We start from the raw sequence: 24,167 nt of genomic DNA on the forward strand, positions 1-24,167 counted from the left end.
TATTGGGAACTAAATGAGCTCAGAATGGGAAACATTATGATGTCAATGAGCTTCAGGTCATAAAAGTCCGAGCTCAAGGATGATGCCAGAGTATCTGCATTGGATGATTTAAAAAATATATATATATATCCTAGTCGGAGCTCTTTTAAAAAATCTTTATTTTTATTTTTTTGTTTCCAGTCTTGACCACAGTGGTCGGATGTCAGAGATTTCATTGTTCTGAGTTCGGAGATTGAATGTACCATTAAGCTGAGAGGTGGTCATAACGGCTGGGGCCGAGTCAGCCCTGACCTTGCCTGAGGGAAATGAGTGAGAGCACCCCTGTGGCCTCAGAATCCAGGACCCGAATCTTCAAGGAGACAAGCAGATGATTCAAGTCCTTTACTTAACTCACGCCAAGGGCTCAATGAGACCCTTCAAACTCTGTCATTGCTGTATGTGTTGACATCTTGACTCGTTCATATAGATTTTAACATAGAGGTTATTTCAAACGTTTTGTGACTACACAGTTTGTGATTTATGATCTAACTACAGACTTACAGTAATGTTGTTACAATAAAGACCTGTAGAAAGTTCAGAGGTCCCTGAAACATAAACGGTAACACAATATCACATTGATCACGTTGACAACTCTAGTGACTTTGACTAGGAAAAAGAAATGTGTATTTGATGGAGACTGTAATAAATGTGAGGGCACTGAAGCACACCACTATTCAGCTTCACTTCTTAAAAGGCATCTGTTTTTATTTATGTCTGCACATTATAAAAATTTTAAAGAGTGAAGAGGGCAGTTTAAAAAATCTTAAACCAATATCCTCAATAATCTTTATTTGACTGAGCATCATCCAAGTGAGAGAATTAAAACGATGGCCTGTCAAGCATCAATGACAAAGAGAAGTGGGAAAAAGGTGGTCTAAAAACAGTGATATCGCACACACACAAAAATAATAATGTTCTGCCCATTTAACACTGCTGCAGCCAAGGTCACTCCTCTTGACTGATGTTTTCTGCTATGTGCAAATTAAACGATTTTTTACTAAGATACCACAAGTCAAGGTGGCTGTATAGTAGGTGGATGGAATACCTGGTTATGTTCACTAATAATTATGGAGCCTCAGATCTGGGTAATGCTTCTTAGCCACTGCATCATACAGGTTCTGACCAGATTAACATGGATACTCTGACAAACAGTGCAGTTCTTGCATTTTTAAAGCATGTCTCGCTTGACTTGGTGTGAACAAAACATCTTTGGATGGATAATGGATACTGTTACTACTTACCACATTGAAGGGCTTCCCACTGATGCTTTGTTGGGTGGAAGTATGTTCAGTTCAGCAGACCTTAACATCTTAATTAGCATGTTGCCTAGAAATACAGCCTGATTTGACAATCACATTACTTGGGTGTAATCTTGAGTAATTAGGCTCTTAGGATAAACATCTTGACTCTAAATATAATGCTTGTAGCTCCCTTCAGTAACCACGAGCACAACCGTTCCTTGATTTCAACTGGCGGCTTTATTCTGTAGTTTTAGTCAGAATTATCACCTTCCGTGAGAACTATAAAGTAAATGAAAAAGCACACTCTTACAACCTTATCTTACGAGTGACTTATTAGCTTGATATAACTCTGAAGTGCTTACATACATAACAGTTTAACCGGCGTTATAACGGGTTCAGATTAAACACATGAATAAAGGAAAAAATTGGCTGCTTATTACAGAAGGGAGGAAATCAAACTTCACACTTATTATTCCTGGCATGAATTCACACTTCATCCTAACATACACTCTTCAACCTTTATGAACTACACCCGATGACATGAAAACTTAGCTAATGCAGCGCAGGATTGCCTTCCCTCCAAAAGTGTGTTGCTACAATAAGGATCCCCGTTACAACAGTATTAGCTACGTAGTTCCGTTTGTATTATCATTTCCCCCGCACAGCGGACACGTAAACAATTCAAACAAAAGACAACAACATAACCTGTAAGTCTAACTGTCGGTTACAATGCTGTATGGGCATACAACAGAATACAGTTTTTTTGTTAAACTTTAGTCTATATACAGTACCAGTCAAAGTTTGAACACACCTACTCATTCAAGGTTTTTTCTCATTTTTACAATTTTCTACATTGTAGAAAAATAGTGAAGACATCAACAATGAAATAACACATGTGGAATCCTGTAGCAACCAAACAAGTGTTAAACAAATGCAAATATATTTTATGTTTCAGATTCTTCAAAGTAGCCACCCTTTGCCTTGATGACAGATGTGCACACTCTTGGCATTCTCTCAACCAGATCCATAAGGTAGTTACTTGGAATGCATTTCAATTAACAGGTGTGTCACGACTTCCGCCGAAGTCAGTCCCTCTCCTTGTTCGGGCAGCGTTCGGCGGTCGACTTCACCGGCTTTCTAGCCATTGCCGCTCCATTTTTAATTTATCCATTTGTTTTGTCTTGTTCCCTGCACACCTGGTTTTCATTCCCCAATCACACTGCATGTATTTATTCCTCTGTTCCCCCTCATGTCTTTGTGTGAGATTGTTTTGTGTCTATGTTGACGCACTTTACTGGTATGCGTTTATTCCGTGCTTTATTTCACGAGGTATGTTATTGTGTTTATACAATATTATTGTGACTGTTTGCGCGTTTGCACTTTAGCATTGGCTGGAGGTATCGACGCAGTGGCGTCCGTCTGTTGGTTTCTCTTGCCTAAATAAAGTGTGCGCCTGTTCACAACTCTCTGCTCTCCTGCACCTGACTCCGCTCCCAGTACGCCCGCCAATGACAAGGTGTGCCTTGTTAAAAGTTAATTTGAGGATTTCCTTTCATTCTTAATGCGTTTGAGCAAATCAGTTATTTTGTGACAAGGTAGGGGTGGTATACAGAAGATAGCAATATTTGGTAAAAGACCAAATCCATACTATGGCAAGAACAGCTCAAATAAGCAAATAGAAACAACTGTCTATCATTACTTTAAGACATGAAGGTCAGTCAATGCGGAACATTTCAAGAAACTAAACGTTTCTTCAAGTGCAGTCGCAAAAACCATCAAGCGCTTTGATGAAACTGGCTCTCATGAGGACCACCACAGGAAAAGAAGACCCAGAGTTACCTCTGCTGCAGAGGATAAGTTCATTAGATTAACCAGCCTCAGAAATTGCAGCCCTTATAAATGCTTTACGGAGTTCAAGTAACTGATACATCTCAACATCAACTGTTCAGAGGAGACTGCATGAATCAGGCCTTCATGGTTGAATTGCTGCAAAGAAACCACTACTAAAGGACACCAATGAGAGGAAGAGACTTGCTTGGGCCAAGAAACATGAGCAATGTACATTAGACCGGTGGAAATTGTCCTTTGGTCTGATCAGTCCAAATTTGAGATTTTTGGTTCCAACCGCCGCGTCTTTGTGAGATGCAGAGTAGGTGAACGGATGGTCTCTGCATGTGTGGTTCCGATCATGAAGCATGGAGGAGAAGGTGTGATGGTGTGGGGGTGCTTATCTGGTGACACTGTCAGTGATTTATTTAGAATTCAAGACACACTTAATCAGCATGGCTACCACAGCATCCTGCTGCGAAACGTCATACCATCCGGTTTGCGCTTAGTGGGACTATCATTTGTTTTTCAACAGGACAATGACCCAACACACCTCCAGGCTGTGTAAAGGCTATTTGACCAAGAAGGAGAATGATGGAGCGCTGCATCAGATGACTTGACCACCAAAAACACCCAACCTCAACCCAATTGAGATGGTTTGGGATGAGTTGGACAACAGAGTGAAGGAAAATCAGCCAACAAGAGCTCAGCATATGTGGGAACTCCTTCAAGACTGTTGGAAAATAATTGTGCAAAGCTGTCATCAAGGCAAAGGGTGGCTACTTTGAAGAATCTCAAATGTAAAATACATATATTAATTTGTTGAACACTTTTTTGGTTACTACATAATTCCATATGTGTTATTTCATAGTTTTGATGTCTTCACTATTATTCTACAATGTAGAAAATAGTCAAAATAAAGAAAACCCCTTGACTGAGTAGGTGTGTCCAAACTTTTAACTGGTACTGTAAATAGTTCATAGTTCCTAAAATACAATGATTTTACAATTTTAGTGATTATCACTTTCTTTTTATTTTATTCAGAGAACACAATGGGCCTAATGATACACATTGTGACTCTGTGAGCAGTTTGGAGTACTCATTAATACAGTATATGAAGCTTATAACATACAGTACATGTTAGTCATTTGGGTTTTGATTGCTACGAAGGATGTGAAATGATGCCCAGAATGCTAGCTTTTCAACTCACAGGAAGCTATGTATGTAAGTCTAATACCAGACAGCAATGAGATATTAATCAGCGCTAAGTAATTGAGACATAAATGAGGAACACCAAATGAATGTGGATGGATTTTTATGTTGCCTTCGTGTTACCATGATACGTTTGATTGTTGAAGTTTCACACTGATTTGAAAGAATTTGAAGTTAATTACTAATCACAGATTGCAACGGTTTCTTTAATCAAACATATTAAAGAAAAATGTAATCTATGCTCTAGTGCCAGGGAATAACATCTCTACCTAGATGTGTATGAACAGCTCTAGTACTCTACTCCTTAGTACTAAATATAGATAATGGCTGGGTTTGTCCGATTATAGAGAGCTTGAAGGAGACATAATATCTGGGAGGGAAATTATTTTGGCTTAATGAAGTACATAACTCATTGCTCATGTACTGCCTACAATATAGTGCAGTCTCTCAATCTTAAAGGATGGGTGAGATTCATTATTAAACCATGAAGAAGGCACTACATGCCGAAATGTTGGTTAGGTGTATCCATTAAATTATTGGGAGCATATTTAGAGTGTGCAAATGTATTTATTTTTTGAGATAGCTTAGAGGACACCATACACAAAGGGATATTATAATTCCTGTAGCTTGTCTGACCTATTTTGAATGATAAGAAATTGAAACATCATTTTGTAATGCTGCAAGTCAAATCACTTCCAAACATCAATCACAATGATATATTCTCTTATTTTCTTCTACTCTGTTCTCTTATACCAGAAATTCTTAGAAATATTGATAACATAAAAGTCAAAACATGTCTTATCAACAGCTATTGAATCAGTGAGTGAAGGAGATAGAATCTCACACTTGCCTTATCCTATTAGGGCATGTCTCCAAACTCTAGACTCTAATTGTTTTCAAATAAGTATTTTTAAATAAAGAAAAACGATTGTCAAGTTTTGGTAAAAATGTTGGCTTTGTCAAGTAAAACAGTATAGATTAACTGCTACACACAGCTTTAGATTTTCATTTGATGTTTGCTCTCTATAGTAATCTTCCCTTAAGCTACACTTAATTAAAACATATATTTACCAATTTGTTCTAGCTTGAAAAGTAGATACTTGGATATTAATTTAATGTATAATGACGGTTCAGATGATAATTAAGCAATAAGGCCTGAGGGGGTGTGATATATGGCCAATATATCATGGCTAAGGGCTGTTCATACACATGACACAACACAGAGCGCCTGGACACAGCCCTTAGCCTTTGGTATATTGGCCATATGCCACAAACCCCAGAGGTGCCTTATTGCTAATATACCCGTGGTATATTGTCTCAAATACACACGGCTGAAATGCTACTTCAGCTAAGCAGCATCCAGGACTCAAACTACCCATTTTATAATAGTTGATAATCAATAACTATAAGCACTGAGTATGGAAATCCCTGAATCTTGATAACATTAAAACATAATGTCTTTCACTTCTTTACTTCGCATACATTTGTTTCCAGTTCATTACCTTGTCTTACTGGATTGTCTTAGTTTGCGTTAAATTAAATCAAATAAAATCAAATGTTATTTGTCACATGCGCTTAATAAAACAATAATGAGGTTATCTACAGGGGGTACCGGTACCGAGTCAATGTGCGGTGGTACAGGTTAGTCGAGGTAATTTGTACATATAGGTAGGGGTAAAGTGACCTTAGAGAATGACACTGCCATTTAATCATAGCTAAGTAGTAAGGGAAACCCTTGGATAATGTAAAACAAGGTAATACCACACAAACACCTACAATGCAACTGCCATCACACCTGGGATAAGGTATTGAAAACATTATTTGGAGAGACAGTATAATGCAATTTGTATTGATATTTCATTCAGTTTATAAAAGCACTATCATACGATAAACAGACTTTTGAATGATCAAATATAGTTCTGACAATATAAATCACCAAATAATGTCTTAGGGGTGCGGTATAAAAGAGGGTTAGTGTAGTATTTTACAGGGTTAACAATTTCCAAATTACTTGGGTGTGAGATTGAAAGTGAAGGGTGTGCTCCTGGGCGAGGGTAAAGTGTAAGAGAGCGGCCCTAATGCGGCCTCTCATTAAAGCAACTGTCAGGATTCTTTTATTTTACCATTGCCTCGCTTATTCCATAAGAGCTAAACTGTCTTTTCGAGTGAGTGTGCCGCCAAAGAGGCATTTACAAATAAATGAAAAATGTCACAGTTGATTTCACTCCTCCAAGACTGCAGAGTCTCAGCTTTGTCACAAACTGTCTTTGTTGTTCTCTTTTCTTGCAGGTCCTGCTCCCGGATGTGGTCGATAGTTTTTGATGGGTTCAGGGCCCTTTCCGTCTCACCCAGGTTAAGCCCCCAGACAATGACCTTTCATTAATGTTGTTGTAACATTTTTCTCTGTTTCTTTAACTCTCTGCGAATGCCTTTTCTAGCGAACAGAAAGTTGCTGCTGGTAAGTGTAAAAAAGCTGCTGGTGAAGGTAAAAAAAAAAAGTGCTGGTAAAATGACGTGGCATGGCCTCCCGAGTGACGCAGGGGTCTAAGTCACTGCATTGCAGTGCTAGAGGCGTTACTACAGACCAGGGTTCATTCCCGGGCTGTGCCACTACTGGCTGTGGCCAGGAGTCCCATTAGAAGGTGCACAATTGGCCCAGGGTCATCCAGGTTGGTGGAGCTTTACTTGGCTCATCGTGCTCTAGTGACTCCTTGTGGTGGGCCGAGTGACTGCAGGCTGACTGCGGTCGCCAGCTGAACGGTGTTTCCTCTGACACATTGATGCATCTGGCTTCCAGGTTATGCAGGGTTAGGCGGGTCATGTTTCAGAGGATGCAAGATTGGTGGGTAAAATACAAAAAAAATATAAAGTTGAAGTCGGAAGTTTTCATACACCTTAGCCAAATACATTCAAACTCAGTTTTTCACAATTCCTGAAATTTAATCGTCGTAAAAATTCCCTGTCTTAGGTCAGTTAGGATCACCACTTTATTTTAAGAATGTGAAATGTCTGAATAATAGTAGAGAGAATGATTTATTTCAGCTTGTATTTATTTAATCACATTCCCAGTGTGTTAATTTTGGCCCATTACTCCTGAATGAGCTGGTGTAACTGAGTCAGGTTTGTAGGCCTCCTTGCTCACACATATTTTTGTACCTGTTTCCTCCAGCATCTTCACAAGGTCATTTGCTGTTGTTCTGGGATTGATTTGCACTTTTCGCACCAAAGTACGTTTATCTCTAGGAGACAGGACCTGTCTCCTTCCTGAGCGGTATGATGGCGACGTGGTCCCATGGTGTTTATACTTGCATACTATCATTTGTACAGGTGAACGTGGTACCTTCAGGCATTTGGGAATTGCTCCCAAGGATGAACCAGACTTGTGGGGGTCTACAAATTGTTTTCTGAGGTATTGGCTGATTTCATTTGATTTTCCCATGATGTCAAGCAAAGAGGCACAGAGTTTGAAGGTAGGCCTTGAAATACATCTACAGGTACACCTCCAATTGACTCAAATGATGTCAATTAGCACATCAGAAGCTTCTAAAGCAATGACATCATTTTCTGGAATTTTTCAAGCTGTTTAAAGGCACTGTCAACTTATTGTATATCAACTTCTGACCCACTGGAATTGTGATACAGTGAATTTTAAGTGAAATAATCTGTCTGTAAACAATTGTTGGAAAAATTACTTGTGTCATGCACAGAGTAGATGTCCTAACTGACTTGCCAAAACTATAGTTTGTTAACAAGAAATTTCTGGAGTGGTTGAAAAAATAGTTTTAATGACTCCAACCTAAGTGTATGTAAAGTTGTGTTGTGACAAGGTATGGGTGGTATACAGAAGATATCCCTATTTGGTAAAAGTCCAATTCCATATTATGGCAAGAATAGCTCAAATAAGCAAAGAGAAACTAAATTCTATAATTACTTTAAGACATGAAGGTCAGTCAATGTGGAACATTTCATGAAGTTTGATAGTTTCTTCAAGTGCAGTCGCAAAAACCATCAAGCGCTATGATGAAACTGGCTCTCATGCGGAGCGCCACAGAAAAGGAAGACCCAGAGTTACCTCTGCTGCAGAGGATACTTTCTTTAGAGTTACCAGCCTCAGAAATTGCAGCCCAAATAAATCCTTTACGGAGTTCAAGTAACTGACACATCTCAACATCAACTTTTCAGAGGAGACTACGTGAATTGCTGCAAAGAAACCACTACTAAAGGACACCAATGAGAAGAAGAGACTTGGTTGGGCCAAGAAACACGAGCAATGGAAATTAGACTGGTGGAAATCTGTCCTTTGGTCTGATAAGTCCAAATTTGAGATTTTTGGTTCCAAAAACTGTCCTTGTGAGACACTGAGTAGGTGAACTGATGATCTCTGCATGTGTGGTTCTCACCGTGAAGCATGAAGGAGGAGGTGTGATGGTGTGGGAGTTCTTTGATGGTGACACTGTCAGTGATTTATTTTGAATTCAATGCACACTTAACCAGCATGGTCCCACAGCTTTCTGCAGCGAGACGCCATCCCATCTGGTTTGCGCTTAGTGGGACTATCATTTATTTTTCAACAGGAAAATGACCCAACACACTCCTCCAGGCTGTGTAAGGGCTATTTGACCAAGGAGAGTGATGGAGTGGTGCATCAGATGACCTGGCCTCCACAATCACCTGACCTCAACCCAAGTAAGATTTGGTACGGGTTTGGGATGAGTTGGACTGAAGAGTTAAGGAAAAGCAGCCAACAAGGGTTCAGCATATGTTGGAATTCCTCATAAATCTGTCTAAGAGAATGCCAAGAATGTGCAAAGCTGTCATCTAGGCAAAGGGCTACCACTTTGAAGAATCTGAAATATATTTGGATTTGTTTAAAACTTTTTGGGTTACTACATTATTTCAAATGTGTTATTTCATAGTTTTGATGTCTTCAATATTATTATCAAATGTAGAAAATAGTAAATATAAAGAAAAACCCTTGAATGAGTAGGTGTGTCCAAACTACTGTACCGTGTACTGTACTGTACACGGTTATTTTGCTCTCGGATGCTCACAAGCCTCACAAGAATCATTTTAAGGTAGACAGGACCATTTTGAAAAATGAATGGAATTATACAGTGCCTTCAAAAAGTAATCACACCGCTTGAATTTTTCCAAATGTTGTTGTGTTACAGCCTAAATTTAAAATGGTTTAAAGTGAGATTTTTCACTGGTCCTCAGGTGACTGGGAAATTGGCAGTATACAAACAGTGTAGTTATTCCCTCCACAAGGCAATAAAACAGGCAAATCTTCAGTATAGAGACATAGTGGAGTCGCAATTCAACAGCTCAAACTCAATACGTATTATGTGGCAGGGTCTACAGACAATCAAATCAAATCAAATGTTATTTGCCACATGCGCCGAAAACAACAAGTGTAGACTTTACAGGCTAGTTGAGGTAATCTGTACATGTAGGTGGGGGTGAAGTGACTATGCATAGGTAACAAACAAACAGCGAGCAGCAGCAGTGCACAAGAGGGGGGGTTGTGTCAATGTAAATTGTCCGGTGGCGATTTTTATGAATTGTTCAGCAGTCTAATGGCTTGATGGTAGGAGCTGTTGAGGAGCCTTTTGGTCCTAGACTTGGCACTGCGGTACCGCTTGCCGTGCGGTATACGAAATACAAAAGGAGAACCAGCCATGTCGCAGACACCGACATCGTGCTTCCAGACAAGCTAAACACCTTCTTTGCCCACTTTGAGGATAACGCAGTGCCACCGACGCGGCCCCTTACCAAGGACTGTGGGCTCTCCTTCTCCGTGGCCGATGTGAGTAAGACATTTAAACGTGTTAACCCTCACAAGGCTGCCGGCCCAGACGGCATCCCTAGCCGCGTCCTCAGAGCATGCGCAGACCAGCTGGCTGGTGTGTTTATGGACATATCTCTCCCTATCCCAGTCTGCTGTCCCCACATGCTTTAAGATGGCCACCATTGTTACTGTACCCAAGAAAGCAAAGGTAACTGAACTAAATTAGTATTGCCTAGTAGCACTCACTTCTGTCATCATGAAGTGCTTTGAGAGACTAGTCAAGGATCATATAACCTAAACCTTACCTACCACCTTAGACCCACTTCAATTTGCTTAAAACCCCAGTAGATCCACAAAAAAGATGCAATTGCCATCACACTGCACACTGCCCTATCCCATGTAGACAAGAGGAATACATGTGTAGGAATGCAGTTCATTGACTATAGCTCAGCATTCAGCACCATAGTACCCTTCAAGCTCATCATTAATCTTGAAGCCTTGGGGCAGAACCCCACCCTGTGCAACTAGGTCCTGGACTTCTTGACAGGCCGTCCCCAGGTGGTGAAGGTAGGAAACAACACCTCCACTTCGCTGAACCTCAACACTGGGGTGCTTGCACAGTCCCCTCCTGTACTCTCTGTTCACCCATGACTGCTTGGCCAAGCATGTCTCCAACTCAATCATCAAGTTTGCAGATGACACAACAGTAGTAGGCTTGATTACCAACAATGACGAGACAGCTTACAGGGTGGTGATGGCACTGTGAGTGTGGTGCCAGGAAAATAACCTCTCACTCAACGTCAACAAAACCAAGGACATGATCGTGGACTTCAGGAAACAGCAGAGGGAGCACTCCCCTATCCACATCGTTGGGACCGCAGTGGAAAAGCTTCAAGTTCCTCGGCATACACATCACGGACAAACTGAAATGGTCCACTCGCACAGACAGTCTGATGAAGAAGGCGCAACAGTGCCTCTTTAACCTCAGGGCCTGAAGAAATTTGGCTTGTCACCTAAACCCTCCCAAACTTTTACAGATGCACAATCGAGAGCATCCTATCGGGCTGTATCACTGCTTGGTACTGCAACTGCACCTCCCACAACCGCAGGGCTCTCCAGAGGGTGGTGCGGTCTCCCCAACATATCACCGGGGGAAAACTACCTGCCCTCCAGGACACCTATAGCACCCAATGTCACAGGAAGGCCAAAAAGATAATCAAGGACAACAACCACCCGAGCCACTGCCTGTTCACCCCACTATCATCCAGAAGGTGAGGTCAGTACAGGTGCATCAAAGCTGGGTTCGAGAGACAGCTTCTATCTCAAGGCCATCAGACTGTTAAATAGCCATCACTAGCACAAATAAGTTGCTGCCTATATACATTAACTTGATATCACTGGCCACTTTAATAAATGGAACACTAGTCACTTTAGTAATGTCTACATATCGTGCATTACCCATCTCATATGTATATACTGTATCCTACACTATTCTACTGTATCTTATTCTATGCTGCTCTGACATGGCTCATCCATATATTTTTATATTCTTAATTCCATTCCTTTACTAGATTTGTGTGTATTAGGTATACGTTGTGTAATTGTTAGAGATTACTTGTTAGATATTACTGCACTGTCGGAGCTAGAAGCACAAACATTTCGCTACACCCACAATAACATCTGCTAAACACATGAATGTGACCAATACAATTTGATTTGATTTGATTTATTCAATAACACTGAGGTTATTCAAAGGTCAGGCTATCACATTTGAATTGATTTACATAGACATTTTCCCTGTAATGCTACTGCTCTACTGGTCCAGTACTTACAATGCTCTGATTTATCCTCCATTTCCAAATGTATTTAGTTGGTGGTTATTGTTACTGACCTGTTTTTTGTAGGATCACCATAGCCACCAGTCATATCTTATTCAAAGGGACATAATTGCTGATGTTCTTCGAAGACACTGCAATCCTGAATAATGGATTCATTGTCAGATAAGTGTGGCTAAATTTAAATCACTTCTGTAAATAATATCAGACGTTTTTCAGGCCTTAGCACAGATCGCGTTTAACTCCATTGTCACCACATATTACCATGGAGGATCAGGAGATTTCATGTGACTTTGTACTGACTGTAACTCCGGGCACTTCAAACAGCAACATTGGGGCCATGCAGCAGACAAATACTGGAAAGATGGTATATTTCTTTGTAAAAAGACGGAACCATGCATTTTCTATACGTAAGCAGGCAATCTCCATAGTTATTCATTCAAAAGCTGGAGTTCTCCATGAATGTACAGTATAGATGACATTGTCCACTTTTTGTGGCTGTGAGTTTTAGCAGATTGCCCAGAATTTCATTTTTGCAGAAAGCTCGAGCTGAGAAGTATTTCTCTGTAATAGGGCTATACATAGGCTTATTGCATATACATAGGGCTATACATAGGCTTTTAACATAGGCTGTATTCACATATATTTTTCACACCTTTATTTAAATCAATCAATCAAATGTAGGACATTAGAGCTTTCTTGGTGCAGTTTCCATGGAAATCACAAAACTGCCTCAAAATGGGAAGAAAGCAACATGAAATTGTCCCCTATATACCATATGACTTAGTTATTATCTTTTCGGGGACAGAATAGTTTTTAAAATTCCGGAATGCATTTGCCTTCAAACATAAATAGTGTATCAAAACTTCTAATGATGTACTTCCTTCGTATTCAGAAACTTGCCTTGTTTGGCTTTTTAACCAAGCTATTTTCAGCATTTTTGTACAGGTACTTTTTTCTGAACACCCTCTTATGAATAATAAAAGGAGTTAAATCTCCCTAGGGGAGTATTGCTCTGCCATCACTACATACTTTGATAGAGAGACCAGCAAGCATTATCCTTTGATGTTTTGATGAGAAGGACATGTTTTGCATGCTCCACTTGCTTAAACTGGCAGTTTAATGACATCCTATGGGTCCCCTCTGAAAGATGGGTGTGTGTGGAAGGATTCTAGTAAGAAAGTTGCTAGTATGAAAAATGAAATGTCTCCATCACGTCTGTATCATTCACTCCATTTTGCCTCACCATTTCTCAGGGCATTTCATGAACTGTTAAAAATCCCCAGTCTTAACAAGTTATATGGCATACCATGTGCCTCCTTACTGGATTACCTTGGAAACAGTTGCACACATTTGTTAGCAATTTTGTGTATTAGAGGAAAGGTTGTCAGGAAAACATATTTTGAACTGTATGACAAGCCAACATATCGGCACAATAATCTTTCTAACAAAGGTTAGCTTTGCATTATAATTCATGTGACATTTCAGTTGAAGAGCAGGTAGTGCCGAGTCTACAGGTGGAATCACCAGACGCCATTCCACCAGGCCCTTATCACACCGAGCATGACAAATAATTCAGCTGTACCTGACAGCTGAGACTTTTTGCTTAGATACCCTGACAGCGCTCGTATTAAACAGCAAGGGGCATCCGCTCCATTAAGCTTGTGTAAAATGAACTGTCTAACGACTTGCTGTAATGGCTGATGGTGGCAGCGGTGGGGCGTGGAGGACAACTGGGGGGGGGATCAATGGGAGCTGAGGGGACCAATGAAAGGGAACCAATGATAGGCAATCAATGGAAGGGAACCAATGGGAGCTCTGCCTGCCTAAACTCCATGTGTGAATGGAATGCCCCATAGCCATGTGATAGGATGTGACGGGCTGAGGATAGAAGAGGTGAGGGGTTAGGGTTAGGAAAGCATCCTACGCAGAAACAGTAAGGTAACTCACTTACTTAGAAACATGTTGATGGAATGGTATAGATTATCTTGTTCAGACTGTAAATTGTCTGCTTTTTCAGTTTGTCAACGATTCAGAAGATGACTTGTGCTCGGACTCAAGGGCAGTCTAGTGGACTGCTGTGCCATAATGGTGACTGCCTGATGCTCCATTTGGAAGAAATGGGATTATTAGATGCTCCAAGGATTTGCTGGCCAGGACTAGTATAATATAGGGCAGGACTTTGCTCTGTCTACCCTGGATTTGTTTCAATACACCTTAGACAGTTAACACTGCTCTGTAAGTAACCACATATAATTATCCAGAGAAAGGCTAAGCAACTTGTTCCTGCCCTGCGGTACTGTGTGGTTATCTCTTGGTTATGTGTTCTTTAATAATAAAAAAATAGGTGCAATATTTTTGTTATACCAGGGGCAGTCGTTTGTTCGTCGCGACACTGATAGCATCAGTACACTCCACGGGTTATCTTTGCTTTTACCCCCCTTAGGAATTGCCTGGTAGATCCTGGAGGTGTCCAACAATAGCGTGACACATATTGTTAAGTGACATGTTGACAAACATTTAAAGAAAATGCTGGTCTCACATTTAAAGACTTAAGGACTATTTTGATGATTGTTGGATTATATGGTTTATTGTTTCTTTGCAATGCCAGTGTAACAGTGCATTCAGACAGTATTCAGATCCCTTGACTTTTTCCACATTTTGTTATGTTACAGCCTTATTCTAAAAATTATTCAAAATATAAAAACATTATCATCAATCTACACACAATATCACATAATGACAAAGCAAAAACAAGTTTTTTTAAATGTTTGCAAATGTATCTAAAAAAAAACAGAAATCCCTTATTTACATAACTATTCAGACCCTTTGCTGTGAGACTCAAAATTGAGCTCAGATGCATCCTGTTTCCATTGATCATCCTTGAGATGTTTCTACAACTTAGATTGGAGTCCATCTATGGTAAATTCAATTGATTGGACATGATTTGTGAAGGCACACACCTGTCTGGTAAAGGCACATGAAAGCCCGCTTGGAGTTTGCCAAAAGGTACCAAAACAAATCTCAGACCATGAGAAACAAGATTCTCTGGTCTGATGAAACCAAGATTGAACTATTTGGCCTGAATGCCAAGCGTCACGTCTGGAAGAAATCTGGCACCATCCCTACTGTGAAGCATGGTGGTGACAGCATCATGCTGTTGGGATATTTTTCAGCGTCAGGGACTGGGAGACTAGTCAGGATCAACGGAAAGATGAACGGAGCAAAGTATAGAGAGATCCTTGTAAACCTGCCCCAGAGTGCTCAGGACCTCAGACTGGGGTATTGTGTGTAGATTGATGAGAAAAAAACAGTAGCATTTATATTCCTTAAACATAAGTTGAATATGATACTGTTGCTGCTTCCTGTTGTCATAAATGTTTTAAAGATAGCCAAGTGTCAAAATAAAGGTTTTAAATGTCCAAATGCATAATCAACATGCTGAATAAGTTGTGATATTAGACCTAGAAACAAAATCCTCCCTAGACACACGTGTCACACTTGTGTTCAGATATCTTGTATGGTTCTAAATGATTATCTTATAAACTGCCCACACAGCAATATTTACCAAGCAGTCACTAGACTAGAATATTTTAGATAGTTCTACTATAATCCAATGTGCGAGCAAATGTCTCTGGCCTCAGTACCACATATGGATTTGAGAGTCAAATTATCTCTAAAAAAAAGCCAACCCCTGTCGTTATTTAGTAATCAATGTGAGAATGACTACTGTCAAAAAGTCTATGTGAGAATATGATTCTCTGAAGTTAACTAGTAGAACAAGGAAACAACAGTTTTTTAATAGTTAACTTCAGTGAATCCTATACTCACATCAATTTTAAAAGAGCAAAAATGACAGTAATTCTGGCACCGACAGGTGCAGATGACAAAATCACTGTTGTTGAACCAAAAATATTGATCTCTTTTAAGCAATCAATTTTGTGTAATCGTGATGACTAAACTTTTAATTTAGGATGGGTTTTTCCTGTAAATATTATGTGGTGAAAACATTAGTCTGTGTATTGTAGTAACATGTTCTGTCCACCATAGGGAAATTAGCTTGATATTATATCAAACTAATACAATATTTTAATTTAGGATGATGGTAAATGATACACACACAGATTTTTACAACAATTACATATATTACTTACTACTTTAATCATGGAGAGAGTTAAAAAATGCTCCTAAACCCAATTTAACCTGGTGCTCTAGACTAGAGCTTCCATAGGGAAGCAGAACTGTGCAGAATTAATGAGATGTTTGCCCTAAAATGACTTGAAAGATTGGGCACTGCCTGTCTCAATCAGATTGCTTTTAATTGCAGTTGCTATGGAAGTAGATTTTAATTGTCTGAGTGCAATTAGTCAAACCAATCTGATGATAGTTGATCAGAATTTGTTCTGTAATGTACTTTCTTGCAACCAGACATACAATTATCTGTAGGTGAGGTGAAGGGTTGATTATGAAATGCATGACTGAGTAGATTGAATAACATTTAGAAATTACTTTATTTTTAATAGGTATATGTTTTTAAATGTGATACTTTCATAATGACTTGTGCACAAAGCTAGAGAATGACTTGGCTCCATTTGTACACAGCATCACAATATGACATGATTACATCAAGGACATGAGACCATTCTCACAAGAAGGGCTTTTCTATAAATGATAAGGCTAGTATCACCCAATCACCATGCTCAACATGTCTGGAGGCCATTATCAAAGAACGGGTCTCAAATGAAATCCATCCCAGTCTCATTTGTGCACGTATCATGCTTTGACACACTGGTTTGTCTTTCAGTTTAATGGGAAATGGGAATATGTAATGGGTATCTAATTCTTAGGAGTGCCCTAGATTTGTGCTTCTTTTCTCCTGTCAGGATGCATTATTGTTACTTAGCTTTTCTGTGGCAGTGACACTTGTTAAAACCCACTTGAATGTCAGTCAAGAAACAATGGAAACATCCCTCTATTTTACTGCCTTATCGGGTATTGTGTGTGGTTAAATAGCAGACTTGACATCTCTGACAGAAACAAAAGAATCATTAGAGTGCCGTTCTTTGGAAAGAGGAGTTTTCCATATCAAAATGATCACAGTATCGAAGCTTGTTTTTCCGTGGAGGAAATGTTGAGTTCCCTGCAGGACTGACTGTGCGTCAAGACAGGACATTTGTTCTATCAGTTTCCCTCCAATTAGAACATTTAATTGGTTGTAATATCATCACTTCATGAAGAGCATCGCCAGAACTACAAATGTCAAATCATTCCATGCAAAATAATTGTGCACATGTAGCTCTATCATCAGAGTTATACAGCAAGTAACTGCATGCTTTTCATGATCAGTAAACATCAATTGATCATGCAATTTTAGATACATGTGGGTAGCCTCACAATAACTCTAAATATTGGCCATCATTAATTGGATATTTGAGTGATATAAAATAAAAGTTAACTATACCTTACAAGTATCAGTGGTTTAGGTTAATTTCACATCCTTTGTGGGCTCTGTCTGTCATGTAGCAGAAGGGCACATTTGCCGATGTACTGTTAGCTGATTATGTTTACAGACATAATAGCCTTCATTGATTGATGGACCACATCAAATTGGCTAGCTAGCTAACAACAGATCCCGTCAATATGGCTAGTTAACAAGCTAACTTTCAGGGGATAAACTAGATGCCTATATCCAAATAGTATTTGTTTTGCTTGCTATATATAGCGGTGATGACAGTAGTTCGACTGAGAACTTTACGAAGATGAGAACTTGTCGATGTCAAGATCTTCCCAAAAGCCTAAAGACGTCCCCATGCTTCCTATCCCAAAAAGTTGGGAACAGTTTGTGCATTTATTATGACTACGCTTTGGTACATTCTTTTTCATTTTGGTCTTTGGCAAGGGTTTTTTCTGCCTTTCGTGCATACTCCATTTTTTCTTGAGGCAAGCTGAAGTCAGTAGCCAAAGTCTACGACCCCTTGTCGTTGAATGGTCAAAATTCGGGATACTTCAATAAAAATGTTGTTGTCATTCAACGAAAGACTCATTTTTTAATGCACATTTTTTCACTTGAGAAATACTGCACCAAACATCTTGGTTAGATGTCAAACTGCGTGACTTCTCCTCGGCAGAAACGTCAAAATGAATGACAGGTTTCTTGAGTTATCTAATTTGTGGCAGTCTCAAGATACATTTTTTCTCATGCCTTTTATGGGAGTCTGCAAGCACACTCGTTCGGATCCCCTAGCCAGCCGAACCGAAGCATGCTGATGCCTTAATCTCTGATCAAGCAAGCTAAATAACACATGTGGTTTGCTTCGCTAGCTAGCTAGCTACATGCCAAATGGATAGGGTACCCTAATGTATCTGAAATTACATGATCAATTGATATATTTACTGATCATGAAAAGCATGCAGTTACTTGCTGTTTAACTCTGATGATAGAGCCAAATGTGGAATAATTGTATTTGTCACATGCGCCGTATACAACAGGTATCTTACAGTGAAATGCTCACTTACGGTCCCCTAACCGACAGCGCAGTTTCAAAAAATATGAATAAGAATTTGAGATAAAAGTAACAAGTATTTATAGAGGAGCAGTAAAAAATGACAATATATACAGGGGGGTGCCGGTAAAGTGTCAATGTGCGGGGGCACCATTTAGTTGAGGTAGTATGTACATGTAGGTAGAGTTAATCAAAGTGATTATGCATAGATGACAGCAGAGAGTGGCAGTGGTGTGGAGGGGGGGGGCAATGTGAATAGTCTGGGTAGCCATTTGACTAGATGTTCAGGAGTCTTATGGCTTGGGGGTAGAAGCTGTTTAGAAGCCTCTTGGACCTAGACTTGGCGCTCTGGTACCGCTTGACTTGTGGTAGCAGAGAGAAGTCTATGACTATGGTGGCTGGAGTCATTGACAATTTTCAGGGCATTCCTCTAACACCGCCTGGTATAGAGGTCCTGAATGGCAGGAAGCTTGGCCCCAGTGATGTACTGGGCCATTCGCACTACCCTCTGTAGTGCCTTGCGGTCGGAGGCCGAGCAGTTGCCATACCAGGCAGTGATGCAACCAGTTGATATGCTCTCAATGGTGCAGCTGTGGAACCTTTTGAGGATCTAAGGACCCATGCCAACTCTTTTCAGTCTCCTGAGGGGGAATAGGTTTTGTCATGCCTGCTTCACGATTGTCATGGTGTGCTTGGACCATGTTAGTTTGTTGGTGATGTGGACACCAAGGAACTTGAAGCGCTCAGCCTGCTCCACTGCAGCCCCATCGATGAGATTGGGGGCATGCTCAGTCTTCTTTTTCCTGTAATCCACAATCATCTTCTTTGTCGCGATCACGTTGAGGGAGAGGTTATTGTCCTGACACAACACGGCCAGGTCTCTGACCTCATCCCTATATGCTGTCTTGTTTTTGTCGGTGATCACTGTTATGTCATCGGCAAATTTAATGATGGTGTTGGAGTCGTGCCTGGCCGTGCAGTCATGAGTGAACAGGGAGTACAAGAGGGGGCTGAGCACGCACCCTTGAGGGGCCCATGTTGAGGATCAGCGTGGCAGATGCGGCCCGTCAGGAAGTCCAGTTGCAGAGCAAGTTGTTTAGTCCCAGGGTCCTTCATTAGTGATGAGCATTGAGGGCACAATGGTGTTGAAAATAATTATAATATTTATAATATTATTTCTGATTTCTGTTGACTCCAATAATTTTATTCTCCGCCATGTTGGAGTCAACAGAAATCAGAAATAACATTATAAATATTCCCTTACCTTTGATGATCTTCATCAGAATGCACTCCCAGGAATCCTAGTTCAATAATAAATGTTTGATTTGTTCGATAATGTCCATTATTTTTTTCCAAGTAGCTACTTTTGTTAGGGCGTTTAGTAAACAAATGAAATCAAATGTATTTATATAGCCCTTCGTACATCAGCTGATATCTCAAAGTGCTGTACCCAGCCTAAAACCCAGCCTAAAATCCCAAACAGCAAGCAATGCAGGTGTAGAAGCACGGTGGCTAGGAAAAACTCCCTAGAAAGGCCAAAACCTAGGAAGAAACCTAGAGAGAAACCAGGCTATGAGGAGTGGCCAGTCCTCTTCTGGCTGTGCTGGGTGGAGATTATAACAGAACATGGCCAACATGTTCAAATGTTCATAAATTACCAGCATGATCAAATAATAATAATCACAGTAGTTGTCGAGAGTGCAGCAAGTCAGCACCTCAGGAGTAAATGTCAGTTGGCTTTTCATAGCCGATCATTAAGAGTATCTCTACCACTCCTGCTGTCTCTAGAGAGTTGAAAACAGCAGGCCTGGGACAGGTAGCACGTCCAGTGAACAGGTCAGGATTCCATAGCCGCAGGAAGAACAGTTGAAACTGGAGCAGCAGCAAGGCCAGGTGGACTGGGGACAGCAAGGAGTCATCATGCCAGGTAGTCCTGAGGCATGGTCCTATAGAGTGTTTTCTAGCCGTTTACTCTGGGCACCTTTCATCCAAGCTACTCAATACTGCCCCTGCAGCCATAAGAAGTTAAGTTTCCCTGCATTATTGTCCCAGGCTACTAGGAGCGAAGCCTCTGGGTGAACATTTTCTTGTTTGCTTATGGCGGAATACAGCTCATTCAATGCTATCTTGGTGCCAGCCTCTGACTGTGGTGGTATGTAAACAGCTACAAAGAATATGGATTTAAACTCTCTGGGTAGGTAATGTGGTCTGCAGCTTATCATGAGAAACTCTACCTCAGTTGATCAATGGCTCGAGACTTCCTTAGATAAGGTGCCCAGCTGTTGTTTACAAAAATACATAGACCGCCTCCCCTTGTCTGACCAGACGCTGCTGTTCTATCCTGCCGGTACATCGTATAACCAGCCAGCTGTATGTAAATATTGTCGTTGTTCAACCACGACTCCGTGAAGCATAAGATGTTACAGTTTTTAATGTCCCGTTGGTAGTTTAATCTTCCCAATAACTCGTCCATTTTATTGTCCAAAGATGGCATGTTTGCGAGCAGAATTGAGGGGAGTGGGGGTTTATTCAATCACCTCATACTCCTTAGAAGGCAGCCCATCTTCCGGCCTCTCTTTCTCCGCCTCTTCACGCAGATCACTGGGGTCGGGGCCTGTTCCCGAGGGAGCCGTATAGCCTCTGCTTCGGGCTCGTCAAAGTCGTGAAAGAAGAAAAAGGATTCTGCTAGTCTGTGGTGAGTATCCGCAGTCCTGATGTCTAGAAGTTATTTTCGGTATTAGCAACATTATGTACAATTATTATAATTTTTTAAAAGTTACAATCAACGCAGATTTAAAAAAAAGCACAATCGGTTGGGGGCACGTAAAACATCTGCCTTCTGCTCCGGCGCCATTTTAGTTAATAGTTATAGCATTTATTTAACAATCCCTTGAAAACCGTTGTCAACGATTTAGCGGAGCTGGAGGTCTCCTTGCCCCCACCTGCAGCACCGTATTGTGAAGTTTTATTGATAGCGACCTATATAGATAAGTGTGAACACATGTTGACATTCGTTTGTAGCTCCTTGCTTGCTTCAGCTTGGCATTAATTACATCCCTCTGTTTTCTCCACCGTGGTTTCATAAACACATGTGATTTTCATAAATGCACACTCCAGTATGCCTGATATCTGTAATGCTATATTGTTCCAAACATGTTGAAGGCACTCGTTAACACAATTCTTTAACACGTTTGAATTGATGCGACTTATCTATGCCGTCTGCTACATAACAGTGTATATTTATGTAGACAGTTGGATCTCAATGGATTCTTGAGGCAAGATGCCTTGTTATTTGTTATACACAGTGAGCTGCATCTATTGATTATGAGGGATTTGATGTTGAAGGACTCCTGCTCAGATGTCCCCCTGGGGCTTTTAAATGGAAACACATCACTATGAATCACAAGCTGTTTCCTCATGATGAATAGTGTTGCTTATATGTCACTGTCCAGAGATGACACTGAGAATTTATGAAGTATTGGAAATCTGCTCTCCTTCAACATGAGAATTAGGAGTAAGGTTTCCTACTAGAGTCAACAATTTAAGTCACCTGGATAGTGTGAGTCCGTTTAGTTTTCATTTGTTCTATAGTAGATTGTTAGTTCTAGGTCATTCAAACTTCTGCATATCTTAAAAGTTATCACATCTATGTAGCTGCCTATTTCTTCTTTATTGTTCCCGCAAGCAAGGGGGGAGGCCAGTGACATCAGAGTCCACCCATCAGACCAACTCCTTGAATTGCATACACTATTTTGTCTGCACTGTACTCTACTTGGAATATAGTTTTTTCAAAGGGAAAAGTTAAACAATCGCTGCGGTTGGACTTTAATAACCACACGTGGGTTTGATTTTTGATATCATATGATCTTGTCATATTTAAATCAATAGGCATATATAAGAGGTCCCATTGCAAGATATCACAATATTCACAGATGATGGCTTTTCAGTTTATCCTTGACTTTTCATGTGAAGGAGCATGGCTGAAGAAAATGGCTGTCAGTTGCATTGAAGACCTGATACCGTTTCACTTTTAATCCCTCAATTCCCTCAGAGACTCATTATAAAGCCAAGTCTCAGGGAAGTAATTAATTCTGCATTTTTTAAAATATTGGTTTTGATGCACCAGAGACTGGCAGGCAGCCTGTTGGTGCGTAAAAGAAAGGGTTGTGAGCTGAAGACAGAGAAAGGGGTCTGAGAGGTGACAGGACAGGCTGCTTTTTGCCTTGTTGCCAGAGTCAAAGCTGAACTACAAAGAAAGTCGATAGCAATGCATATTTATGCTTTTCTGTTTCCTGCCTTAGTTCCTCCCTTATCAAACTCATATGCGTTGTGTGTGTGTTTGTGTCTCACATTTATGTTTAAATGATTGGAACTGTAAAGAACCACTATAGAGAGGTACGTTCCCTACCACATGTACAGTATGCAAAATCAATGATAAAATGGATGTTAATCTGGGGGCCAAACATAACCATGACCTTTGTTCACTAGAGGACCTAGTAGAATTTCTAACTTCTCTGAGACAATTACTGCTCTGCTTTTAATTTCTTTAGAAAAATGATCTTCGTTTCAAATGTGCATCTAAGACAGTGCCCCTGATACAAGAACAAGTAGGTCCAGTGCCTCATATAGAAACATGCTATACGCCAGGGGTCCTGAGGGAACAGCAAATACTACCCAGAGGATGCAGATGGGCCGTTGTTTGAAAATATTGAAGAGCCCCAGACCATTCAGTTGGATTCTCTTCTTTGATGTACAATGGAACTATATCTCTGCATCATCTTTATTCACCTCTCACAATTCCACATAAGGTTCTGGATTTTTCAGATGACCTTGAATAGATGAATATGTAACCAATTTGTCTTTTTGTCCATGCTTTTGAAGATCTCCAGGAAAATCCTTGATTCCCCCTTCTTAGATGTGCTCAGATTCACATTTATGCCAACCCCAACTGTGTCATGAAATTTAAATAGTTTGATTTTAGAGTACACATTGAAGTGTTGCCCCACTGATATTCTGAATTCCGTCTTGCTGTGTTCTTAGCTAAGTATGACAGCACAACACATGAGCCGAGGCAAACCAAGTCTTGACTCCTTGCCTTGTCTCCTCCTTTGAGTGGCTTTGCGGCTCTCTAGCAAGGATTACACAGGAAACCATGCCAGAGGCGACCATTTCAGCTCACCAGCGCTGACATTCAGACAAGCCCCCAGCCGCCCTCACCTGTCTGCCCTCTACATTATTAATGCAGTGGCTGCTTATTTTAACACACTCAAACCTGCTGTTGTGAAGCTGATCAGGGCGCCAGGCAGCCACTGTTCTGTTTGACAGAACCCATGGAAACCTGACTCTGACCGGGCCATGCACTGTTTGAGCAGAGGGAATTGGCCGTAGCATAGTGATACAAGAGACACAATGTCAGTGAAGGAGAGAGTCTTTGTTTCACTCGTGACATATCACATTCAAGACATTATTCTCCATTTTGTGTGAAACAGTAAAGTAGACTCTTGAACTTTGGAAATGCATGCATTTTTCCCAAATCTGCCAGGTATAGTAACTTTACAATTTCAATATGAGAATAGTATCTGCATCTACAGTAGCAGGGCTTGAAGCTATCCACAGACTTGAATATAGGGTCTAGCTCTACAAGTGTCCCCAGATACTATCTAATCATTCTAATGTACCTGTATATGGTGCCACATAGCCTACATGTCCTTGTTTTCCATCC

Source organism: Oncorhynchus tshawytscha, linkage group LG01, assembly GCF_018296145.1.
Source record: "Oncorhynchus tshawytscha isolate Ot180627B linkage group LG01, Otsh_v2.0, whole genome shotgun sequence".
Classification (NCBI taxonomy): domain Eukaryota; kingdom Metazoa; phylum Chordata; class Actinopteri; order Salmoniformes; family Salmonidae; genus Oncorhynchus; species Oncorhynchus tshawytscha.